Source organism: Petaurus breviceps, unplaced genomic scaffold, assembly GCF_028583685.1.
Source record: "Petaurus breviceps papuanus isolate PSGF00001 unplaced genomic scaffold, PetGlider_PUasm1.0 77, whole genome shotgun sequence".
NCBI lineage: Eukaryota > Metazoa > Chordata > Mammalia > Diprotodontia > Petauridae > Petaurus > Petaurus breviceps.
Window position 1 is genome coordinate 1522236 of NW_027186492.1, and position 27263 is coordinate 1549498.

At 39.0% G+C, this 27263-nt stretch overlaps 1 long non-coding RNA gene across 2 annotated transcripts in view; it reads right to left on the reverse strand.

Moving 5' to 3' along the window:
• The window catches only part of LOC138175291 (uncharacterized), a 168350-nt gene that overhangs the window by 28996 nt on the left and 112091 nt on the right, over nucleotides 1-27263 (reverse strand). For both annotated transcript variants that reach the window (XR_011171964.1, XR_011171963.1), the window contains exons 2-3: nucleotides 24511-24745; nucleotides 6301-6392 (exon numbers count right to left, since the gene is read on the reverse strand). This is a non-coding gene — a long non-coding RNA (uncharacterized lncRNA). The remainder of the gene's footprint in view (nucleotides 1-6300; nucleotides 6393-24510; nucleotides 24746-27263) is intronic.

Below are 27263 nucleotides of genomic sequence, written 5' to 3' on the forward strand. Positions count from 1 at the left end.
GATAGATAGATAGATAGATAGATAGATAGATAGATAGATAGATAGATGAAGTGAGAAAATCATACTTTGGTTTGTACTCAGAATTCATCAGTTCTCTTTCTGGAAGTGGATAGCATTTTTTTTTTCATCATGAGTCCTTTAAAATTGTCTTGTATTATTGTGTGGATCCAAGTAAGCAAATCTTTCAGTCAAGCATCATTAAAACATTGTTGTTACTGTGCACAATGATCTCCCAGTTACTCTCACTTCACTTTTCATCAGTTCATATAGGTCTTCCTATGTTGTTGTTGTTGTGTGTTTTTTGTCTGAAAGCACCACCCTCATCATTTCTTACAGCACAATAGCACTCTATCACAATCACATGCCACAATTTATTCAGTCATTCCCCAATGATGATCAACCCCTCAATTTCCAATTCTTTGCTACCACAAAAAGAGCTGATAAACATTTTTGTACTTTAGGTCCTTTTCCTTTTTCTTTGATCACTTTGGGGTACAGACCTAGTAGTGATAACTCTGGTCAAAAGCTATGCACAGTTTTATAGACCTTTGTGCATAGTTCCAAACTGTTTTCCAGAATTGTTGAACCAGTTCACAACTCCATCAAAAATTCATTAATGTACCTATTTTCCCTCATCCCTTCCAGAATTTCCTATGTCTAATAGGTAAGAGGTGGTGGCTCAGAATTTAGTTTTCATTTCTCTAATTAATAGTGATTTAGAGCATTTTTCATGTGACTATAGATAGTTTTGATTTCTTCTGTTCATTTACCAATTGAAGAATGCTTTATTTTTATAAATTTGACTCAGTTCCCTATATATTTAAGAAATGAGATCTTTACCTGAAAAACTTGCTTTCAAAGTTTTTTTAATTGTCTATGGTATCCTTTAGCAAAATGTCATTTCCCTGATTATTTCTTTTAATTAGTTGTATTTTTTGCTTTTGCTTTGTCTAAGATCATGATTGCTATTCCTGCCCTTTTTATTTCAGCTAAAGCACAATAGATTCTGCTCCAGCCCTTCATTTTAATGTATCAAGTGTGTCTCTTGTAAACAACATAATTTGGATTCTAGTTTCTAATTCATCCTGCTTCACTTCTTTTCTATGGGTGAGTTCATCCCATTCACTTTCACAGTTATGATTACTGTGTATGTCCCTATGCCCCATTTTCTTCTGTTTATCCTTCTCTTTCTTTATCTTGTCACTCCTCAAAAGTCTGTTATACTTCTGACCACTGCCTCCCTTAATCCCACTTCTCTTTTATCATTCCTCCAGCCCATATCTCTTATCACTTATCCCCTATTTGGTAAGATAGATTTCTATACCCAACTGAGTGTGTGTATGTGTGTGCGTGCGTGTGCACACACATGTGTAAGTACATGAGCATATGTATTATTCCCTCTTTAAACCAATTCTGATGGTATTGGAATTCAAGCTTTGCCCATCCTACCCCACCCCCATTTTCTCCTCCACTCTCTGACTTGAGAATCTGACAGGACCTGTAGGTCTCCCTCTTTATTCATAAAGTTACAGACTTAGGAAAGAAAAGAACCTTGGATACAACTTAGTCCAATTCCCTCACTTTACAGATGAGAAACTTGAGATGCAGAGAAGGAGATGTGCCCAAATCCACATGGGTATTAATGAGAGAGTTTTAATTCAAACCCAGGTGCTCTGGCTCCAAACACAGAGTTCTTTCTTCCTATACATCACTGGCCTAGGAGACAAGAAACTTTTTCCTTAAATTCTGAAGAAAATTCCCAAAGAGGAGACCCCAAAATGACTTGTGTGCTCACAATATGATTGGAACAAATTAATATCCTCTAAAAGCAACCACACTGAAGGATAATGCATTTGGATGCATGAATATTGGGACATTTGTCAAATGGTCACATCATATTAGAATTACACCTTATCTACTACTAATTGGATTCAGCAATTCTCTCAGATTAGTTCCACTGCATAGCTGAGTTAATGCATTTGTTTCATATAATTCCAAGACTGGAAAATATGTACTTTCAAGTCATATGTTCCCAAACCTATTTCTATTCAAAATTGCTCAATGGAAGGAAGGAAGGAAGGAAGGAAGGAAGGAAGGAAGGAAGGAAGGAAGGAAGGAAGGAAGGAAGGAAGGAAGGAAGGAAGAAGTATTAAGTGCTTACTATGTGCAAAGCACTGTGCCAAATTTTGGGAATGTGTTGTTTTCCTTCATTTTCAAAGAGGGACAATGACTTCACAGGTGGTATCTTGACTGTGCATGAATTGGATTTAAGTGAGGCAGAGTTGCACAAAGTTGTCAACTTCACTCTCTCTTCCTGAGTCATTGAATTCCAGTGGCAGGACAAAAGTCAGGATGACTTTCAATGGCCCAGGATGCAGTGGGATGATCATGATTTCTTTGATGCCTGACCAAGCTCTAAGCACTCTACAGAACCTATATCTGGGGATATAAATAGAACAGCAAGACAGTCCCTGTTTTCCAAGAGCTCACATTCTAATGAAGGAGATAACATATACAAAGGAAAAGCATTTATTAAATGCTTACTAAGTGCCAAGCATCAAGTAAAACACTAGAGATAGAAAATCAAGATACTCTCTGGTGTCAAGGAGTTTATAAAGGAGATTTCTGCTGCAAATCAGGTAGAAAGGTCCAATGGCTCTAAGAGTGGATAATCAAGACAGATTGTGATGTATCTTCTTCAGTGTCATTTTCATTGATAAAACCGTATTTGCTGAAGCATTTGAAAGTGTCAAAAACTTAGGTGGAAAGATCTTTCTTTCCCAGGTTTTCCATAGCTATGGCTGTTGAGGAGGCAGCAGAACCAGTTGCCTGATTGTGACTTCATCTGGATTGCTTCCATAGATAATCATTGGCATGAGGGTAGGGAGGGCATGCCATTTGCAAATGGTGGACTACTATATCTAAGCTTGTTAGGTAAACAACATCATGTCATGAAAAGAATAGAAAGATGCCTTAGTTTCCTCACAGTTCCACTGGACTAGAACTCAGTAGACCTGGGGTCCAGTTTGGGTTCTAATATCAAGTGGCTAAGTGTTCTTCATAGTCATTTCAGTTCTCTGGGTCTCAGTTATAAAACAAGGGGATATGTCTAGACCAAAGGTTTCAACCTTTTGGTGTTGTGGACACCTCTAACCATGTAGTGAACCAAGGACCTCTTCTTAGAATAATGCATTCAAATGTGCAAAATAAAGTATTTAGACTTACCAAAAAAAACCACTTATTTTGAAAGAATTTTCAATGTAAAAAAAGTTCACAGATTGAAGGTTAAGAACCTCTGGGCTAGATTGTTTCTTGGGTTCCTTTCAGGTCTAAGCTAGCCCTTAGCACAGTGCCTGACACAAAATAGGTGCTTAGTAAACACTATTTGATTGACTGACTGATATGATTATTTCCATGTCCTAGAAATGACTTAGTCCTTTTTTTGACTTGTGACATAATTTTTTTTCTAAATACATGTAAAAAATTTTAACATTCATTTTTTTAATTTTGAGGTCCAAATTCTCTCCTTTCCTCCCCACCCCTCTCCTTGAGAAGGCAAGCAATTTGATATAGATTATATATGTGCAGTAGTATAAAACATACTTCTAGATTACTCATGTTATGAAAGAAAACACGGACAAAAAAGGAAGATAAAAAAGGAAAGCAAAAAATGTATGCTTTGATCCACATTCAGACTTCATTAGTTTTTTTTCTCTGGAGGGGGATAACATTTTTTAACAGAAGTCCTTCAGAATTGTCTTAGATCACTATATTGCTGAGAACAGCTAAATCATTCACAGTTGATAATCATACAATATTGCTGTTACTGCATACAATGTTCTCCTGGTTCTGCTCACTTCACTTTGTAGCAGTTCATGTGGGAATCTTTCCAGCTTTTTCTGAAAGCATCCTTCTCAGAAATGATTTAGTCTTCAAGAGAAATCACTGAAATCTCAGTCATGAGGGACCTCTGAGTCTATCTAGTCTAACTGCAAGGATCCCTTCTTTAGCACCCCTAACAAGTGGTCATCAAACTTTTGCTTAAATAGGTATGGTGATGGGGAGCTTTCCACATAATGACTCTAAGGGTTATTAAATATTGTCAACTACCAAGAACTTTTGTAGAATTTTTTACTCTCTTGGAAATTTTATAAGTAGAATATCAAACATTCTCTTTTGACAACCACTTGCCGAGACAAAGGGAGAGAGACAGAGACAGAAACAGAGACAGAGATAGAAACAGAGACAGAGAGACAGGGAGAAAGACAGAGACACAGAGAGCAACAGGCACAGAGAGACAGGGAGAGAGAGAGTTTGGGGGAGAGAGAGAGTTTGGGGAAGAGAGGGGGAGAGGGGGGAATGAAGAAATTCCCTAATCTTGATAGAGATGTTAGAGAACTGAGGAGTTACAAAACTTTGTGATCTTGGCGAATACTGAAAATACCAAGTGCAAAGACAAACAGAATGAATAAGCAATCTTGTAACACACTGACCTGAGCTAGGAGACAAAGTGGCCACAAAAAGAATATGTTTTAGATTGTATTTCTGGCTCCAACATATAAGAGCTTTGTACAACCTTGGCTAAGACCCTTAAGTTCCTTGTAAATGAATTATCAAGGAGGGGTATTTCTTTATGGGAGACATTCCAATGAGGGGGATATCGTATCAAGCTTAAAGACATATGCTTTCAAGTACACCAAACTTATTTAGAAGGGAGAGGGAGGTAATTGAGCATGGGAAACAGCATGTTCTAGTGTATAGGATACTCGATTGGGAGTCAAATGACTTGAGTGCTTGGGACCCAACTCGTCACTTGACTTGTTATGTGATCAGCAGAAAATACTTTTTCATTGGGTTCTTGTTATGTTATGTATAACTACAACTAGTATATCATGGATATGAAGCAGATGGTCTCCAGGAGGGAAAGATAAGAAATGTTGAGCATGACAGTTTCAGAAAAACCTGGGAAAACTTACATGAACTCATGTAAAGTGAAGTGAGCAGAACAAGGGAACATTGTACATAGTAACAGCAATATTGTGGGGGTAACCAGTTGTGAACAATTTAGCTATTCTGACCCAAGACAATGATCCAAGATAGTGGCAAAGAAATTCATGATGAAAAATGCTATCCACCTCCAGAGAGAGAACTGATGAACCTTGAGCGCGCATTGAAGGATATTTTTTCTTACTTTATTTTTCTTTGGATTTTTGCGTGTGTGTGTGTGTGTGTGTGTGTGTTGTAACATATCTAATATGGAAATATGCTTTTGCATGATTTCACATTTGTAATCAATACCAAATTACTTACTTTCTCAAGAAGGAGGGAGAGGAAAGAGAATTTGAAGCTCAGATTTTTTTTAAATGATCATGAAAAATTTTTCCATGTATTTGAAAAATATTTAATGAAATAAATGAAAATATATTTTAAAAATCAACATCTTCTCACTGACCTTCCAACCAATTCCATATACACCTAAGCATATTTTCAAATCATTCCCAAGTCTCCATTTGATTCATCTTGTGAGAGAGGCTTTGTCTCTGCAAAATGAAAGGGCTGCACTAGAGCATCTCTGAGGTTTTCTCTATCCCTAATTTTTTTGTCTACATCATGAAGCAGTGAAGAGAGAGTTGACCTCAGACTTAAGTTATCTGCATTCCAGTCCTGCCTTTAACACACACTGGCCTAAGCCATATAGCATCACAAATAAAGGAAAAATGATCCTCTCATCAGGTAGCATCCTAATTGTTAAGTTGTAGTGATCGAAAAGGTTTTCAGAGTAGGCTAAATTAGATGCCCTGGAACTGAATCCTGGTTTCCCCCTCCTAGTTATTCTCTCTGGCTGGCCCCTGGATTATAGGAAACTACCCTCTCAAAGGAGAACAGGTAATGGGAGAAGGGAAAATCTTTGAGAGCAGAAAGGGAAGATGGTGCCATTTCTATACTGACCCTGAGAATCCCCTTTTCTTTTTGTTCCCACCTTTTCCCACCAGTTTCTAATTCTGTCCTTAGGTGAAATGGACAACTACTTTTCCCTATCCCTATAGAATATTCAAGGTCTTGAAATAGGGAGTTATATGTCTCCTCTGTAGGACACACTTCATATGGGGAAGAAGACTATGTCCTTATGTAGCTAAATACTGAGAAAGCATGAGGTGGCCCTGGGCTTGGTTGGACTCCAACACCTCAATCTAAGAAGTCTTACCTAGATTATTTATGCTAGATTATTTAGTCTGGGGAAATGAAGCTCAAAGGTGATTCAACCACTTGCTGACTTGTGAAACAATGGAATGTACTCACATCACCACCACATCACACACTACACGCAATTCCTTTTACCAGAAGTGATCAGCAAGTCTTCACATGTACTTTGGTTCTTCTTCACACTATTTCTGGAAGGAAGGAGAGGAAGGGATTAGCCTCATATACAGGAGGAACTAAACATGGTGGAGATTGGAGGTTAGGTGGCATGTGCTGGCTGTACGGTAGGTGATGGAGTCAGGACAAGAACCTGGCCCATATTTCTTTTTTTTTCTGGCCCATATTTCAACCCTGGATTCTCTCTGTTAGAGTAATCTCCCATAGGAGTCTGGGGAAATCATAGAATTTGAAAGTTGGGAGGGATCTCAGTAACCATTTAGTCCAACCCATACATGAAAAGAAACCTAACATACTAAGTGGTCATCCAGCTTGACATGTCCTTTCCTAGAGACATTCTAATAAGAAGAAAAACAATAATAATTCAATTTCAATTAATCCCTAGATGAGTGAATGAATTTTTAAAAACATATTAATTAAGGGCTTATTATGGTAGCTAATTGGTGCAGTGGATAGAGCACCAAGCCTGGGATAAAGAAGACTTAAGTTCATTTCCCACCTCAGACACTAGCTGTGTGACCTTAGGCAAGTCACTTAACTCTGTTTGCCTCAGTTTGCTCAACTGGAAAATGGGGATAATAACAGTTCGTACCTCACAGGGTTGTTGTGAGGATCAAATGAGATACTATTTGTAAAGAGTACTTAGCACAACACCTGGGACAGAGTAGATGCTATATAAATATTTCTTTCCCTTTCCCTATGTTCTAAGCACCATGCTAAGTACTAGAGAAACAAATAAAAGGAGCTTATATTCTAACGGGGAGACAAAACATATGGGAAATGGTGACCAGGGAAGGGAAGTCAGTATCCTAGACATTGTGCTAAACATTTAAAGAAGCAATTTCTCCCCTCAGGAAGGGTCCATCCTACTGGGTGTAGGGAAGGAACAGATAACAACACTAACAAAATTAACAACTAACACCGTTTATAGAAAACTTTGAGGTTTGTAAAGTATTTTACAAACATCTCATTGAATCTCACAATAACTCTGTGTGGTAGTACTGTTGGTCTCACTAATTTACAGCTAAGAAAAAAATAATCACTTCACTCAGGCCAAACCTCAATCCCTGGAGACCCTGGCTTTTTTAAGGTCCTCTCAAGTTATCTTAGGAGGACAATTGCTTTACCCCTTTATTTTTGCTGCTCTATATTCATTTAGTGGTGATTTTCTCTTTGTTGAGGGAACTTGGAGAGCCTGGCAATTTCTAACCTACTCTGCCATCTTCCCAGATTTGAAGTTTCATGTGCAATCATCTTTTTTTTAATTGTATAATGTTATAGAAGTTTTGTTCCATGAATTGAAACTAAAATAAATTTTCAAAAAAAAAAAAAGAAATCAAAGTAATCAAAGTGAACTATCTGTGGCAAACTTAGGGGAAACTATGGACAAGAGTTATACAGGATATCATGGTGATCTCCGTCATTGGAGGAAACGCTCACATCAGGGAGATCACTGATCCATTTGAGTGTTTGAGAACAAATGAGCTGTAGAAAGGTCAACTGAAATGCCAATGGTCACATAGGTAATCACTGGTAAGCACTAGAGGCAGGATTCAAACCCAGGTTTTGCTGACTCTAGATCCAATACATTCTCCACCATGCTGCTTCTTACCTAAAATGAGAGTAGATAACCAAAGTATCTAGTTGACTAGGTTATCATACCTAAAGTCAGAAAATCAGATAGGATAATTCCTTATTGCCCTACAGATCTGGGACAAATAACCATTTGTCCCATGGAAAAGTCCAAGCCCATTTAGATCTGCTTACTGGAAAAATGTATCAAATACCAGCTAACTTCACAAGGATTCATTGGGAAGATTACCAGTGCTGGTTAGCTGGAATAGCTGATAGAATGCTGTACTTGGAATTAGGAAAACGTATAATAATTATTAGCTGTGTGACCATAGTCAAATCATTAACCACTCCCAGCCTCAGTTTCTTCATCTGTAAAACAGGAATAATAATAACATTTACTTCGCAGAGATTTGTAAGGATCAAATGAAGTCATATTATGAACAATGGCTTGCAAACTTTAAAGAACTATATAAATATTGGGTTTTATCTTCATCACCATCCTCATCACTGAGAATTACTTCTAAAATTCTAGGAGAAATGTACTATGTAAATGTGGTGCATGATAGATACCCCCATATACTTCAGTAATCCCCTCCATATTTTTTACTCCCAAAATATATTCTTCCATGCCACAATAAACTCCAGAGCAGAGATGATGGGTGAGAAAAAGGTCCTATTTTTGTCCTCCTCTTAAGCTTCATTGTAGCTTGGGGGTGGGTGGCCCTGGGTTAGAGAAGACTACCCATACACAGTTATAATCACTGCAATAGAAAACCATATGATAAAACATACATTTAAACATGGAAGACAGTAAGATGCCATGGAGAAATGTGCTGGTTTTGAAATCAAAATATCTGAATTGGAATTTCAGCTGTACTAATTCTTCCCTATGTGACCTTGGCTAAATAATCTGACCTCTTTGTGCCTCTGTTTCTTCCTCTATAAAATGAGGGGGTTGGACTAGCTGACCTAAGGTCTGTTCCAGCTCTGAATCTATGATTCTATGATCCTATGAAATAGACTTTTATGTTGAGTAACAAGAAAGATGATTGACCGATAGATATCCATCCATTTATTCAACAAATAAATCCATTCATTCAGTACCTACTATGTGCAGAACACTACGCTAGAGGCTAGAGGAGACACAAAGTTTCAATTATAGGCAATCCCTGCTGACATGGAGCTTACAAATGGCATATGCACAAAGTTGATCACGCATAACATGTAATATTATATGACAAAACACATCAGAGATATGCAAATAAAAAGGTGTCATGTAAGGTCCAAAAGAAAAGGTCATTACTTATGTAAAATGAGGTTTTAGGGTGATTCTTTTAATAGCAATTCATGATGCTAAGTACCGTAGAAGATGAAAAGAAGCCTCAGTCAAAGCAACCCTCAAGGAATTGACAATCTAGTTGGACACTAAGTTATATTCACATTAAATAAATAACTTGTGGTGCTTTAGGTTGGCTCAGTGACCTCTACGTAGTCCACAGAAAATCAAGTCTCCTGCAGAGATTTAAAATTTTCTTGATTTAGGAATGTGTATCCCTGTGTGAGGTCAGACCATAGGACAAAGCAGGCACAACAACTTCCCATAATGTTGGTCAGATCACAAGGCAAAGAAGTTTCCAGGGAAACTATATGTATGAGTAACTGAGAAGGGAGTTGCCCAGTTTGGTATTCTAAATTGAGACTTATGGAATTGATATGCTTTTAATAAGAAGATTGTGCACCAGGAATTGTTCAGCCTTCATTGAGAATCAATGATATCACAGGGTGATATCTTGACTCACATATGAATTGGATTTAAGTGAGGCAGAGTTACACAAAGACGTCAGCCTCGCTCTCAATCCCAGAGTCATCAAACTCCAGTGGGATGACAAAAATCAGGACCATTGGTGATGGCCCAGAATGCATTGGATGACCTTGGCATCTCTGATGTCTGACCAAGCTCTAAGCACTTCACAGTGCCTGCTTCAACCTCCTTTGGAACAAACTGTTCTCATATACCCATTCTACCAGGGGAAGTCTCTACATGCTTGGTTAGACATCATCCTAACTCACTGATGGGTCTGAGGCCTGTCAGTTACCTTCAACCTGGTTTAGCCTCTCTGCTGAGATGGTTTTACTGAGGTATGACCACTTCACATGCTACATCTTGTTAGAGCCACAGGTGAGAGTTACTACAGGTAGACACCAAAGGTGGATAAGCAGCCCTGAAAAAGGCCTGACAAGCCCTCACACCAGAGATGCTAGTCCTGCCTAAACACCCCATGCATACTATATTTTTCCAAACCACCAATTGAGAACTATACTCTGAGGAATGAAATTTCTTTTTCAGAGTCCATTAAAAGTACAGTTGTTTTTGTCAAATCACAAATGTTCTGGAACTATATGGTAGTTGTAGCAACAGGTCATCAGGAAGCATTATATAGTAGGAAATCAAATCAATTTAACAAGTATTTATTAAGCACCTACCATGTTCTCTCTTGGTAGGCAGAAGAAGATGTCCTTTAAGCAATCTTCAAGGAATGTGTGATCCACTAGAAGAATACAGCATCTACACAGGGAAGTCAATATCATTTGAAGAGGGAAAGGAGATCTGAGTTCAAATTCCAGCACTGCTATTTACTGCCTGTGTGACTATGGGAAAAGTCACTTAGGCTCTCTAGGTCTAGTGTCATGGATTGATCACTGAACTTAGAAGTTGGAAGACCTGGATTCAAATCCTGCCTCAGATACTTACTCTGTGGCCCTCTTTAGGCATTAGTTTCCTCAAGGGTTGGAGTCAGTGACGTCAAAGATGTCTCAAAGCTTTGGCAAGTAAAAAATTCTAAGAGACAGAGTTTTTTGGTAAATTATAGTCAACCACAGCTAGCAAGTGGTTAACAAGAAGGGTTCACGGTCCTCTCCACTATCAAAGAGGGATCATGGCCACTTCTTGAAGTGCATATGCTCTGGGAAGAGTGGATATTACAGCAGACAGCAAAGATTGGTTAACAATGAAACAGAATGAATATTACAATGAAAGGTGGACCTATTCTCATGAGGGGTTTGGGGATATGACTTTGGTTATGTCATTTACTTCTAAATTGTCCAACCTTGGGCAATCTAATCAAAGAAATCTATCCCCACCCAAACCTATATAAAGCACAATGGGTTCCCCACCTGGGTGGGGTCTGAAGAAGATTGAGGAGAAAGTTAATTCAATTTGATTACTAGCAATGTCCTTCAAAAGACCAAACAACCTGCATGTTTCTGGAAAAATCCTGGTCCTAATTCAACACCTGATAATTAATATGAGGCAGAAATAATCATCTCTCTCAAACCTTCAAACCTATGATCCTAAAATGATCCTATATTCTTTATTTCCTTATGTATAAAATGAGGGGTGGTGGTGAAATGCTTATTCATTCTCCCAGATGCATTCCAATGGAATGTTCATGCAGGGCAGGAAATATTTCCATTTGTCAACAAGCAGTGGGGGAAACAATTCCAAATACTAAGGTCACCCTGGGAGTTTGGCCTGTGTGAGAGGAGCAAGGGCCCTGGCAGCGATCCCTCGGGGTTTCACCGCCTCCCAGCTAGCCTGATGAATTTAGAAGAATTCTCGTAACAGACAACGAGCCTCAATTTCATCCAAAAATATGACTTCAAAGGGGCTGATGTTCTGTCTGTGAAATTCCACTTTCACAACCGGCTTGTGCTCTATAGAGGATGCTTCCAAATCAAGGCTTATGGAATTAATACAGTTCTAATAATAAGGGTATTCACTGAACCACGTCTTACTGGAAGGAAGATGGTCATTCAGGGAAAGAGTCATGTCTTATCCTTGTTGGTTTAGAAGTTGAAGTTCCTCTGTGATTACTGTTATATTGAATGGGACCCCCAGTCCCCCCCATGATGCAATTCCAGTTCAACTAGGATATTTCACTGATGGAGCACATTCCTTTCCTTGCATCGCCAAGAATGCTGCCCTTTTCCCTAAGGAGAACATCCCCATAGGCTTTTACCACGTGTGGATCTGCTCTAGCAGTCCACACATGTGCCTTGGTTTTCTGATGTACTACTTAATGATGCAATTTCATGAACATGTTTCTATAGTGCCAAAAAGGGCTGAAAAGGAATGAACTGACACATCTTAGCAATGACATTTAGAAGTCAAAATAGACTCGGGTGGGTGGAGAAGGCTCTATGAAGTAGCTGGCTGCCTTGCAGTAGTTTTTATTAGTGGCCCATCACAACATCTAGAACTCTAACTAGGGCAAGTCAGCTGGGGTTTTACCCCAGGATACCAACATATGACAGAAGGGTTTCAATCCTTTGATGGTTCTCTGAGCTACCAATCTTCTGACATCACACAGTACCATGTGATACCTGCTCCCCTCCTGGGCTCTGCCTTCTGACAAAAAAGTCCCACCCTTATCCCACCCCGCTGGGCTCCCACATACAGTCTTCCCACTTCTGCCACCTCCTAGGGCCATTTAATATACCTATCCTCTATATTCTGCCCACCTAACCAATGCTTAGTTGAATTTCCCCCAGGATCCAAAATTCCCAGTCATGACTGATAATTAATCTTACAGAGGGAGGTGATTATCTCTTGTAGATGAGAAGAGTAACAATGAGGAAAAACAAATAACTCCTGCATTTGGGTTATTGTTATTGTTCGGTTATTTCAGGTTTGTCTGACCATCCCTGACCCCATTTGGGTTTTTGTTGTTTTTTTTGTGTGTGTCTTTTTTGGAGAGGGGAAGTCAGGGCAATTGGGATTAAGTGACTTGCCCAACGTCACAGCTAGTAAGTGTTAAGTGTCAGAGGCCGGATTTGAACCTAAGTCCTCTTGACTCCAGGGCTGGTGCTCTATTCACTGAGCCACCTAGCTGCCCCCATTTTGGGTTCTCTTGGCAAAGAAACTGGAGTGCTTTCCCATTTCTTTCTCTAGTGGATCCATTTTGTCAGGCAATGAGAGGTTGAGTGACTTGCCCAGGGTCACACAGCTAGGAAGGATCTGAGCCTGGATTTGAACGCAAATCTTCCTGATTCTAGGTCCAGTGCTCTATCCACTAGGCCACCAGCTGTGTTTGGGGACTACATCTCAGATTATCTCCTAGTCAAAATGGGGGAAGAAGGTATACATATACCATATAAGGTATATGTCTTATACAGGACAAGAGGAAGGAAGGTCAATAGAATAGCTGTTGATTTTGAATAGGGAATACCAGTTATGGAAACAAGCTAACAGACAGGTCTATAGGCAGTCTTCAATAGATGTATATAGAGTGGTCATGGAGTAGCAAGGGAGACAACATACCAAAAATTGCTAAACATCCTGCATAAGTGGAATTGTACTATGTTTTGTTACCTTGTTTCTCTCCACTCCCCTCCCCCCCCCCCCACATTCCTTTTTAAGCACTTGTGGACACATGATTATTCCACAGTTGAGTTTACAACCAAGAAGTGGAATCATCTGAAAAATCAATGTCTACTCTGAGCATCCATTCAGATATTGTCCATTCCATATTCTTTATGGAAAACTGGCAGCAATAAGCATGCCAGGAATAATTGTGTCCTGGTAACTAGTCCCCCTCCCCTAATTAACTGGAAGTTGTCGAAAACAAGTTCCTCTTTTTGCCCCTAGAATTCCATCTCACTCAGTCCCTGTCCTGCGTGATCAAGAGCAAGGGAAAGAGAAACTGTCTGTGTAATAGTCAATTGTAAAAGTTTCCAGAGTAATGTTTAAGCAATCCTATTGTCACAAAGGTCTTCAAAGGACTGCCAGTTCAGACTAGAAGCACACAAAATGAACGATAAACACCAGGAAAGATGAGTCAGACTAACAGATGAGGAAGCCAACCTGAAAAAAATGCTGAGTAATACCTGATGCCAGCAAAAGGGCTACAAAGCTTGCACACAATGTGATAGTGAGTCTAGATAACAGAAAAAGAAACCCAGTTCAATGCAAGGCAGACAGGAGTGAAAGAGAAGGAAAATCTTCCTATGTAAAAAGTATAGAGCACAGCAAACAAGCAAAAATGATGAAGAGTGGGACACTATCAAGGTCATAACCTTTTGCACAGATGTGCCCAAGTGCATGGGAAATAGCTCAGAAAATGATGTTAAGGGCATAGCTATAATCACCACAGATATTACAAGGGTTCATTACCACCAGACTTTTAGAACATGTTGTCTCTGTCCAAGACTTAATGTAGCTCACAGTACAGATCGACCTACTAGACTTTCCTAGAGTCACAAGTAACACATGATGAAGCAGAAACAAAGACAGTCAGGGACAAGCATACAAGAAATGCTAGAACCCTGTAGTCATGTCATCCACTGCAAAAAGGTTTTGTCAATCATTCAATCAACACTTTTTTTTTTGTTAAATGCATTCTTTGAGATAGCATTGGGGGCATTAGGAGTACAAAGACAAAAATGAGGCAATTCCTGCACTTAATGAGTTTACATTCTCTGGGTAGAGGTGGTAAGATACTAACATTAACAGATAAATAAATACAGCTGTGTGGAGAATACTAACAATTGGGGGAATTAGGAAAAGCCTATTGAAGGATTGGCACTGGAGTTGAGTCTTAAAGGGTGGAAGGGTTCCAAACATTAAAGGAATGGAGGACAGCCAGTGTAAAGGCAAAGAGGTAAACAATAGAATGTCCTAATGGTGAACACCAAGGAAGCCATTTTGAAGGGAGTGTAGTGTGACAAGGAAAGTCCTGTGTAATCAGCCTGCAAAGATAAATTAGAGGTATATTGGGAAGAACTTGAAATGCTAAACAGAGAAGTTTGTATTTTATTCTAGAGAAATTAAGAAGCCACAAAAGCTTCTTTAACAAGGTACATACATGAACATACCTGTGCTTTAGGAAAATCAGTTTGGCAGCTATTTATTCTCCCAAAATGGCAAATAAGGGCGTAGGGGGATGTAGCAAAATTTGGCTCCTCCCAGTACAGTGATTTAATTTCTATTCCTTAGTGCATGATATAATAAATGTTGAATACAAATCTCAGACACACACACACATTTCAAACACTCATAATGATGACAGTACATTGAATTGATTTTGGCTGACAGGACATTAATCAACTTTTGTTTCTTCCAGTTTTCACAATCTTAACTGCAAATAGTATGAATCAAGAAGACTCTTTGAGTTATCACCTCCAAAGCCCTTCTCATAGAGTTTTATGTGTCCTCAACTCCTCCAGACTCAGTGCTTCTCCCCATCCTGTACCCTACTCTAGCACAGGCTACCTGTCACTAGCTTCAATTTGATAATAGGTAGGTTCTTGGCACTGGCCCATTAATTAGTGAGCTCAGGAACCACCCCTTTAGCCATCTGGAGATGCATTCCTAGTGAGACAAGAGATCCAGCCCTGCTGTTTTCCTGGGATTAACAAAACACAGAGTAATTTATAAGTATTGGATGATTCCTGAAACATCTTTGGGCTCAGTCACCTTTGGTTATGATGGCTAAGCTAAGACCCTGCCTATTCTAAGAGAAATTCCAACCATGTGTTCTTGATTCATTCGTGTCAATTCTACAAACAGGTTGTGCAAGAGGTTCTAGGCGTCCAAGAAACTTCAGCTTCCTAGACAGGAATTCTGAGTCTTCCCCCAGAAAAGATAAGTGTGAATCTCTGCTTTTAGGACTCTGATCTTGAACCAAGGACCAAGAAACAGGAGTGGTTCTGTATTTGGCCTCTACACAGTCTCTTCAAAATACTAAGGTAGTGCAGGGGGTAGAGAGTTGGACCATCAGGGTTATAGTTTCAGACCTAATATTAAATTGCTTTACAGCTGCCTCAGAGTAGGTGATATGATGTAGTATGGTGGACTACCAAGTCAACAAGACCTGAATTCAAATCCTGCCCCACTTATTTGTGAGCTAAGCAATTCTGGACAAGTTATTTAATCAGTATGGGCTTCCATTTCCTTGTCTGTAAAATACAGCTAATAACAGCTCCTGGCTCCTATGGTTATTGTGAAGATAGCTATAGTATCATACAGGGAAAGCACTATATAAATATTAGCTAATATTATTGTAACCTTGGGAAAATCACTTCACTTCTATGAAAAAATTTTCCATCTGTACAATTATGGTACTGGACTGAATGATTTCTAAGACTCCTTTGGGCTCTGACTTTAGGATTCTTTGACAAACTCCTTAATAATTTAGTTATTCTCTTATTTATGATACTGCAAACTCTTCTAGCTCATAATAAAACAAGCCCAGAGGGAATGAGAAGCAATTCATCTATTGATTGGCAAAGATGAGCACACACTCTAGTCTGGATGACAGTTCTAGCCTGTGTCCTTGTGGCCACTGGCCCAGGGAACATGTCCAGGGGCATGATGGGAAGAAAAATGAGCAGAGCACACTTCCAATAGAGAATCCAATTAACTACCTGAGTCCTCACGGGCCAACAGCAACAATCAGAAGTGGTAGAGCTTAAGTAAAGGATTGTTCCATATTTTTTTTTGTATGCCCAGCACCTAGTAAAATGACTAACACACATTTAATAAATTCTTGTTGATTATTTGATTAAAAGAAGGACAAATGATGTGTAGAGTGGGATGTCAGTAGCTATTGGAAATCACTCTAATGAAGGTATCAACCTCTTCATTCTGAGTTTACCTAAAGGCACCAGATAAAATCAGAGATACAACTCATTATATTCTATCATTGAAACTATGTGTTTTAGAAAGAGGAGGGAAAAAAATCCATGTGAAGCCTCTTGACTATAATGATAATAATTAATATGAATTTATAACATCAACCATTGCTGGTATAATTCTTATTATTAATAATTGATGTTATTGTAGCTAACATTTATATAGTATCTACTAAATGCCAGACATTGAGTTAAATGTTTTTATCTCATTTAAACCTTATAACAACCCTGTAAAGTAGGTGCTATTATTATCCCCATTTTACAGATGAGACAGAGGTTAAGTGACTTGTTGAGGGTCACACAGCTATCAAGTGTCTAAGACTGGATTTGAACTCAGATCTTTCTGACTCCAGGTCTAGTACCACCTAGATGGCAGAATATAATGGGTCTGGAGAGTCTACTCGCCTGAATGGCTATCCCTGTATACCTAAATTTGTGTTACTCTGCCCTGTGTCATGTGAATTCTTAGGGGAAGTCATTTATTGAGCTGTGCCATAATCTGCCTGAAGCCTTAGCTCCAGATTATACCAAAAGGCTGGACGGTGATGGCTTTGTGTAATAAATTCAGAGATAATACTGTTCTTGACAAAACTTAAGCCTTTCTCTAGTTTCCCAGACAAATTTATATCAGAAGTCATGAGACCCTGACCACAGGATGGTCTGACAGCAATAATTCATGGATGGGGTAAACAAATATAAATAAAATACAGATATAACAATATAAGCAATTGATATTCCACTTATTAGGATAATAGAAGCAACTCCCATGAAAGCTCTACAAGCATTCTCAGCCAAAATATCATTGTTTCTCTTGAACTCACCATTGTTTTCTGATCCATATCCCAGTGGCCAGGGGAATGGCCTGAGACTTCCCTAGGACTGTATGAATTAGTTTTGGGGTTTGTTTGTTTTTTTTTTTTTTGCTTTTTAGAGGGCAATTGGGGTTAAGTGACTTGCCCAAAGTCACACGGCTAGTAAGTGTGTCAAGTGTCTGAGGCCAGATTTGAACTCAGGTCCTCCTGATTCATTAGTTTTTGTTTTTTAAAACTTGTCTGTGTTTTTTTTAACTTCTGAATAGATCTGGGAAGGGTTACCCTCACTCTATACCTCTGAAGTAAGGAGGGTAGAGTGGGTAGCCCAGATTACGAAGTTCCTCTGATAGAAAAGAGGAGTCCCCTTCTTTTGGACTGTCTGCTGTTAAGGTGCAGTTGCCAGCCAGTTAAGTGGTAGGACCATTGCAAACAGGATATAGCCACTGTCATGCCAGGAATTTTCTAGGGATGACACTATCAGCCTATGTAAATCAATTCTACCATCTAAGAGTCCTTGGTGACTTGGAGGAGCTGGCACTGATGAAAATATTTAGAACCATCAAGCAGTGGATTTCTTAGTGGGGCATGCTCTACCTAGACAGCTGTCAACTTTACTTCAAAAGACAATTCAGCTGAATGACCATCTAGAAGATAGGAAAAGGGTAAGGGTTGGGGACCAGGAAAAGTTGAAAGAGCCACTGAGGTGGCTGGTGATTCCAGAGCCCTGACAGATACTTCTTTCATGGAGGAGTGACTCATAGAAAGCGTCCTATTGATTACACTCATATCTTTTCTTCACAGCCTAAGTCATAGAAGAAAATGTGCCTGGTTCCCAGGCAACAAGCAGCCACAAATGAACAGAACTCCCTAGGGACATACACTCTACCCCTGCCTTGGCAGACAATCCCAAGGAGAGAGTGACCAACTGAGTACACAGATCCACACAGGAGGAACATACTTGAGACTCCTACTCATTGCAAACATACTGTCTCATCATGCCCACAGACTTCTCCTGGACCCTCTCTTTGCTTTGTCCTTTCATGTAATAATCTCTCAGCAAACTCAGAACTGTATAGCCAGCTTCCTCCACAGATGAATGAGAAACAATATCCCGTCTCTATCGATCCTTATTTGCTAACTGTAGCGTGGGAGAGTGGTTTATCTTCTCATCACTTGTCAAGTCTTTTTGAGTCTTCTTTCACAACTTGTCTCCTGGTTGACCCTTTCCCTTCACTCACAAATTCAGCACCTTAACAAGGGACCAAGTTCAGGCTCTTATTATGTCTTGTCTGAACTTTCCAATTGGTACCCAATCTTCCATTCTCTCTCCCTCTCCATCCCACAAAGTGGTTACAATATTATTCCTGAAACAAAAATCTGACCATGTAATTTCTCTACTCGAAAATCATTGGCACCTACCTTTTTTTTTTTTACCCATGAGCTGAGACACAAAATCCTTATCTTGCCATTTAAAACCATTCTCAATCTGTCTTCTACATATCTATCCTTCCCAATGTACTTAATGTTATTTTTACCTTTTTACATATTCTCTGTTTCAAACAAAATTGCCTAATTTCTATTCCTCAGACTTGACATTCAGTCTCCCACCATCATGCCTTTACACAAACTCTCCCCCATGCCTAGATCACACTCCTTCCTCACCTTTCCTCTAAGTCCATATGTTCTTTCATGGCTCAACTCAAGTGTATCTTTCTATATAAACTTTTTCTCTTCCCCCCAATTGTTCATATTCCCTTCCTTCTCAAACTATCTTGCATTTATATCTCTGGGTACATGTTCCCCATCCCTCTCCCCTACTCCCAGCTACAGCACAATGTAAGCTCCATGAGGGTAAGGACTATATTGGTTTTATCCTTGTATCCCAGCATATAACAGTGCCATTTAATAGTTGGTTCTTAATAGGTCTTTGTGGAGTTTAATTCAATTGGGGCTACTGAGAACTGGTGTTACTTTCCTACCCCATAGCTCAGCTTTAGAGGATGGGGCAGAGCAAAGCAAAATTTAGGATCCAAATTGCCACACATTTCTCAATCTACTCTATAAACTATTGTTTGTCATACAGTTACTGTGGGCTTCCTATTCGACAGATGAGCAAACTGGAGTAGAGAGAGGTTGGGAGGAATTTCCTGAATTACATGATAAAATAGATGTGGAAATGAGACAAGCCAGGCACTGTGATATAATGCTTGGGGCCTGGAAGGGGAGGGCGGGGTGGAGAAAAACAAAGGTCACCATTCTTTTCCATCTTCTCCAACCAGCTCAACCCTAGTCATTTGCACAGAACCAAAAAACATGATGGAGAAGTTACAAAAAGTTTCTTCACTACAGTATAACTCATCTTTTACGATTGAAGAAGAACCCTGGTGATATTTATCTAAGCCACAGGATGTAAAAAAAAAAACAAAAAACTAAAATGAGTTTCTGACCATAAGTCTTTTTAGAGTTGAACTGAGGGATACAAGAGTCAGTAAAAGATTGAGGAAAAGAAGATTCAAAAAAATTTAGAAGAGTTAAAAGAATAAACATTGTCTTCACATAGTCATCTATTATCTTCTGTGAGCAACCTTACCAATAAGAAGAGCTTCTTCTCCACTAGCTGAGAGAACTGACTGAACAGAAATGTAACCCTCTTTTTTTTTTCTTTTTTTTTTGGAAGGCAATTGGGGTTAAGTGACTTGCCCAAAGTCACACAGCTAGTTTGTGTGTGTGTGTGTGTTAAGTGTCTGAGGTCGGATTTGAACTCAGGTCCTCCTGAATCCAGTCCCGGTACTCTTCTCACTGTGCCACCTAGTCGCCCCTCGTAACCCTCTTTTAAAAGAGAAGATTCATAAACACAGGAACACCTAGGAGATACAGTACAGAGTAGAAGGTGGCCCTGAAGATAATATCTCAATATATCTGAGACTAAATTAAAGCCTAAACAATCATTCTAAAAATCTAAACCTTTCCTCTGCAGGGGAGAAACTTACTAACTATAGTATTCCCTTTATCCCCTCCTCCAAGTGAATAGTAGAGGTGGCTGACAGATCTAAAGAGAGGCTATGAATTATGGCATCCCTTATAGTATGGTCAAGGCATTAGGTGATGCTAAAGAATTTTAGATTGATGAAGACCAGCTTTCACAAATATGTGACAGCCAGCAGGGAGTATCAGAGATCAATGCTTGGTGGGAAACAGGATTATCAGATAGAACATGAAGACATCATCTATAGATATCAATAGCTCTGAAGCATCAGGGGAATGAGTTGTCCTTCCACATGTGTGCCCTAATACATAGTTATGCTTTGTGTGTTTTTTGCTCTAACTTCATTTCTACAATATGTGCTCATGGCTCATGTATCATCCCTATGAAGGTTCACTCTTCCTACTAAGCTTGTGTACATTTATGGAAAAGTAAGCTTAAGGTTTGAAGGGGAAGGGAGCAGAGAAGTGTTCTGCTATTGTTTTGTTACTATGTTATTTCATTAAAAAGTATTTTTTTTTCCTCTGAACTAAATGTGTCTTCTTGCTGACTGGTAACAATAAACACATTGGTGGGGGCCTGCAAGAGTTTTCTGGCTTTGAGACCAGTTCTTTATCCACAGTATCCTCTACTGAAGGTTGTTTTGTGGTTTGGGTTTTTTTTGGGGGGATAGAGGCAATTTGGACATGTTTGTAGACATAGTAGATCCTCACCATAACTTCTTTCCTTCCTAGATATGGTTGTTAATTTTGTAGTAAGGGAGTTGAATTTTAAGGTCCATTCCAGCTCTAATTCTATGAATTCTATAATCTAATGACTTTTGAAACCTACCACTTCCCTTCTCACTCATTAATTGATCTTAGTTCTTCTCAAGTTTTCTGACTCTCTTCATGTCTCTGCCTCTTATTTATTTCAATACTTGCCCCTGCCTACTACACTTAAAAGCAAAAAAGGTACCTAGAATTTGGGCGTAGATTTCTGGTGGTCTACAGGTCCATGGCCCTGAGTACAGCAAATACAAAGAGAAAAATAATCTTGGAGCCTACTAGCTTTATGCATTAGTATCTAAAACACTTATTCCTAATTGATTCCTCTTGGACATAGTACAGGACAATCTATGGTTCTCGACAACCATATAAGAAGGTCTCCTTGAACACCCTAAGAATTTATAATAGAATAAATCTTCTTTATATGAATGGCATGCTCATAGACTGGTTTCCCTTTTTTATTCAGCAAAACTAACTGATCCTTATAGGGGGATATTGGAGGTAAAGAGAAGGAAAGTGATAAAAGACAAAGAATAATCAAGGAAGTGAAATCACCTTCTCTCTGACTACCCTAAAGTACAAAGAGAACATATCTAAGGCCAAAATGCCTCAAGAGACTCCAGGAACAGACTCATTCCTTTCTTCATTCTTGCCTTGGAGGCTTTTTGGTTAAGATGCTGCCCATAAGCCTTATCTTCACATTTCTTGGCTCTAGATCATGTTGAGTCAGACCTTGAAGACTGTGTTTTTTGTTGTTTTTTTTGTTTTTTTGCAAAGATGAACCAACTTGGTGTCTAGACACATATGTATATATTCCAGAAAATGTTCTAATGACCAAGGTCAATGAGGAACCAAGGGCAGAGTGCCAGACATGGCACGTGGAATCATTTGCTTAACTTCATGTCAGGGAGGAAAATTGTAAAAAGTAAGCAAATTAGTATTTGTAATTTTCCTAACCTAAAGAAGCTTGGGATTTGAAGAGTTAACCATCTCAGTAACATAATTTAGAGGAAAGGGTAGATAACAACAGAGAACTATAAGTGAATGGCCCAATTTATGTGGTAACACCTTCTACTTTTGAGTTCAATCTGCAGGGGAAAATGTTGACTTCTAGAAGTAGATATTGTCCAGACCTAAAGAGAATTAGAAAACTTGGGAAGTACAAAGATCAAACAATGCCTGAGAAAGGGGGAGAAGTGGGGTACAAAAGTCAAAAGATCATAGAATTAGAACTGGAATGGATTTTAAAGGCTATTTAGTTCGCCCCCTTCCCATAAAGCCTAGGACTAGACCTAAGCAGGGAAGAAATTAGTATTAAGATCTACTTTCTACTAGCTCATTCTCCTCTGGCCACAAACTAACTAGGTTTCTCCTATCCTTAGAAAACTCTTAGTTGAAAGTATAATGAATAGAATATGAAAGTATGAAAGACTTGAATTCAGGTCCCACTTCTAACACAGACAGGCTGTGAGACTCCAGACAAATCTTTCAACCTCTCAGTGCTCTAAGTAGCTCCCTAAAACTATTAATTGCAGAGGAGGTAGTGGTTTGCATTTGTAGAGAGAGTTTCCTCACCTGGAAATTCCATATATCAATAAAAACACATGCCCAGTCCCTATTCCCATGCCTCTACCATCCCCTTAGGTTATCATCTTTTATATATCCTCCTTTTTATAGTCAAACTATAGAATATATATATATTTTCTAAGAAGAAATATATATATATTTCTTCTATATATATCTATATATAGATATATATATATATAGAATATATATATATATTTTCTAAGAAGAAAAAACTGTCTATAGTCATTGCCCAAATTCTCTCTTCTAAGCATCTTCAAACCTTACTTTTGATTTCATCATTCAACTGAAATTTCTCTCTCCAAAGTAACCCACAACCTCTTAATTGCCAACTCTGATGGTCTTTTCTCAATCTTCATCCTTCTTAAACCTCTTCACAACATTTAACACTGTTGAAAATTGTTTCTACTTAAATGTTCTCTTACAGGAACTATATGAACAAAATTAACAGTATGGTCCATGGGGTAACAAAGAGTCAGACATGACTGAATGACTGAAAAACACCAACCTTCACAGCATCTCCCTAATTCATCCCCCTCACTCTAATCACACAACCACCCAACCACCATCCCAGTTCAGGCCCTCATTACCTCTTATATCAATTATTAAAATAGTCTTCTAGTTAATATCTCTACCTCCAATCTCTCCCCTCTCCAATCCAAGTTCTTCACAGCTGTCAAAGTAATATTAAGGCACTGTTATGACAATGCCAGTTCCCTACTTAATAAATATCAATGGCTCCCTATTACTCTAAGAATAAATGTAAACTCCTCCATTTGTCATTTTAATTCTATATCAAATCAGGCTCTAACCCACCTTTCCAGTTTTGTTATGCATTCCTCGGATTTACAAACTTTGTGATTCAGTCAAACTCAACTCTTGCACCTCCTAACTCCATCCTTCTGCACATGCTCTTCTCCTTTCCTAGAATACACCCCTCCTTTACCTCTCCATAGCTCCAGTTCCAAAGCTCGGCTCAGACACCAACCCGTATCTGAGACCTTCCCTGATCTTCTCCCCACCTCGGCTATGAGTGCCCTACACAATATCATCTTGTATGTATTTATTTATATTGTACATGTTGTTTTCCCCTAATAAAATGAAAGCTATTTGAAGGCTGAGATTGTTTTTGTATTTTATCTCCCCAATGAATGCTGATTTGTAAAATCATTTATTAATAGATCAGGATGAAGGATACAAAGACATAAAGAGACCAAGATGCAGGAAGTTCAAAGACAACCACGACTAAGAGCTTCGTGGTTGACAGAGTCATCTTTTATCGGCCCCAAGTGACTCTTGTAGCCATATCATTCCAAGTATTTAACAAAGGTTCAAACTGACTGGACTCTGGTGCTACATTAGGTTTTGCCATCAATGACTTCTAATAAGCTCATTGTACCCTATGGCCATGTGAGCAAGTATTTAAATGAGACATGAAATTCAAAATTTGTTTGGCCAGAGTAGTTCACAGCAATAGAAGTTATGTACCCTATTGGGTATTGTCATCCAGATGATAACAATAAGTCTTCATTAAGCATTATACTACAGTTCTTAACCTGGGGTCTATAAACTTGTCTTTTTAATAATTTGGTAACCATAATTGATTTCCTTCATATCTCACTTCATGCATTTAAAAACATTATTCTAAGAGGGGATTCATAGGCTTTACCAAATTGACAAAGGGGTACATGATACAAAAAGCTAAGGACCCATGACTTACCTTGTACCAATTCAGCAGCAAATTCTGTGCAAGCAGATCAATTCCTAAATGGGTCATTGAGTCAGACAGTGCTCCAAGTACTTGTGGTTAAATTAGTTTTGGATAGCAGAGCCCTGCCTGGGCAACCAGCTGGCCATTGGTCTGGTGTGTACCTATCTCCAAGGCTCCAAAATTCTGGGGTATCTTTCAACCATTGCACATCCACCTCCCAGGATCCTTTAGTCCTTCCTTCCAACTGGAAGAAAAATGACACTTTCCATCAATCCACTTTCTGATAAGGGGTTACATTTATCTTCATGCATATCATTCTTTACCCTCCAAGATACATAAACTTTTCATTTTTGTCTTTCTATTCCAATTCCTTACACATAGTAGGCACATGATAAATATCTGTTGACAAGACACTGTCTTTGACCTGATTGAGTTTAATGTCTAGTGGGAAAACATCCAAAGGTACCAAATAAGCACATAGACAAAAATAACCTGCTACAAAGGATGGAAAGGGAAGCTTGGGGAAAGAGTGAGAGTGGCTGGGGACAAAGGTTAGCTGAGGACTTGGGAGGGGGGGTGTCTCTGCTTCATGTCAGGCCCTTTTAGTTTTGCTCTCCTTCAATTCCTGGCCCTATAGGGTTCTCCAATTCCTTTTCCAAACACCACCTCCCCTTCCACCCCTCCTATGAGGACCAGTCTCTGTCCTCTGGCTTTCATGAGGGAATCTTGGACTGAAGGAGTCTCTTTTCTCGAGGTTTATTTCATCGTCACATGCCAGTGAAGAAAATTGGAAGTTTGTATCTTGATTCTGAATTTCCTTTTTCTACACTGAAAAAAATAGATTTATGTTTAAAAGTACTACTTGGTCATTTCAGAGGCATTTGGAATTCATCCAAGTGGAAAAATAACAATGTTACCCAAAAACATTTCCAAGGAGTTAATCAGACAGGCTATTTAAGACTGGCTGAATCATGCACACACAACAGACAGTAGCACAACTACCAGATGTTATTGGTGACCATTTCACGCACACTTTGAACTAGAATATAGGTAACTTGAAGGCAAAGTCTGTTGCATTCCCACCACTTGGCATGGAGCTTCATATATAGTAAATATTTGATAATGATCTTGAATGGGAAGACTCAAGTAGATCAAGATTTGAAAACATATTTTGATAGTAAAGAATTGACTTAGAGTCAAAAAGTCCTGAATTCTAATCTCTCCTCAAACACTTACTAGCTGAGAGATCTTGGGCAAGTCATTTAACCTGTCTAGGCCTCAGTTTCCTCTTCTGTATAATAGGTAGCAGATAGGCAGTGCAGTGCATAGAGTGAGGAGCCTGGAGTCAGGAAGACTCATCTTCCTAAGTCCAAATCTGGTCTCAAACACTAACTGTGTGACCCCAGGCAAATCACTTAACCCTGTTTGCTTCAACTTCCTTATCTATAAAATGAACTGGAGAAGAAAATGACAAACCACTCCAGTATCTTTGCCAAGAAAACCCCAAATGCAGTCACAAAGTCAGACGCAGCTGAAAACAACTGAACAACCACAAATAAAGGTAGTATACTTAATGACCTACAGGGACTCTTCTAGCTTTAAATCTGTGATGCCATGATCCTAGGAAAATGAGCCAAGAACTCCCATAAGATCCTGCTCCACTGGTCCTCTTCAAAAATGAAGGACAAACAATAAAAACAATCCGTGACCTTGGTAAACTGTCTTCCATTCCTTGGAGGAAAAGTTTTTGCCAAATTATTCTCAAGCTACTCATTCAAATACCTGGTTTCAGGTTATCTTATAATCATTCCACAATCTCTACCAAATCTATAGCAAAAGGGGTCACAAAGAGTTGGACAAGACTAAAATGACTGAACATGAATGTGAGCACTATGCATGTTTTTTGCTTGGACTGATCCTGTCATTTCACTGATATAGGAAACTCCTGGGTGAGGAATGTATTCTACCAACCAATGCAGATCAGTAGTGCTACAATTTATAATCTTAGAAAATTGGTTGGGTCACTGAGAGGTTAAGTAACTTGCCCAGAGTCATAGAGCCAGTGATTCCAAGGCAGGCTCTCTACATACATTTACATATTAATTAATACTAACTCTTGTTTATATAGGAATTTGTGACTCTAAAGTACATCCATGGATGTGATCTCATGTGATCTTCACAACAATCCTTTGATTAATTATTAACATTATCATTCTCATTTTGCATACGAGAAAATTGAGACTCTAAATATGTCTCTTTGTACAAGTCTGCGCATCTATTAACTGACAGAGCTAGGAAAACTGAAATCTAAATTTCAGTCCTGGCTCTGTCACTTAATAGTTCACCACTTTTGCAGCTTCCTGATTGTCCCCCTTACCATAGCCCTATTCCCCAACTATCTCTACCCCAACAAAAGCTTGGATTTCCCTCCTCCCTCCTTCCCCCTCACCCCCGCCAGGTTTCTAGCTGTGATAGGTAAGCATCCGACTTATCTTGACAGGTTCCATGCCTCCCTGTCACTTCATTGCTGTAGCCTCATCATGCCTTCACATATATGAGTACTATTTTCTTCTCTCCTTTCCAAGGGAAAAAGAGTGCCCTTTTGTGTGTCCTGTTTCTACATTAAAATTTTAAGTTTCTTGAGGGCAGGCACTGCTTTGATGGTTTGTATTTGCATTCCAAATATTAGCACTATACATGCCTCTTACTAATCACTTAATAAATCTATTTTTTCTTCTTTCTTTCTTTCCTTCCTTCCTTCT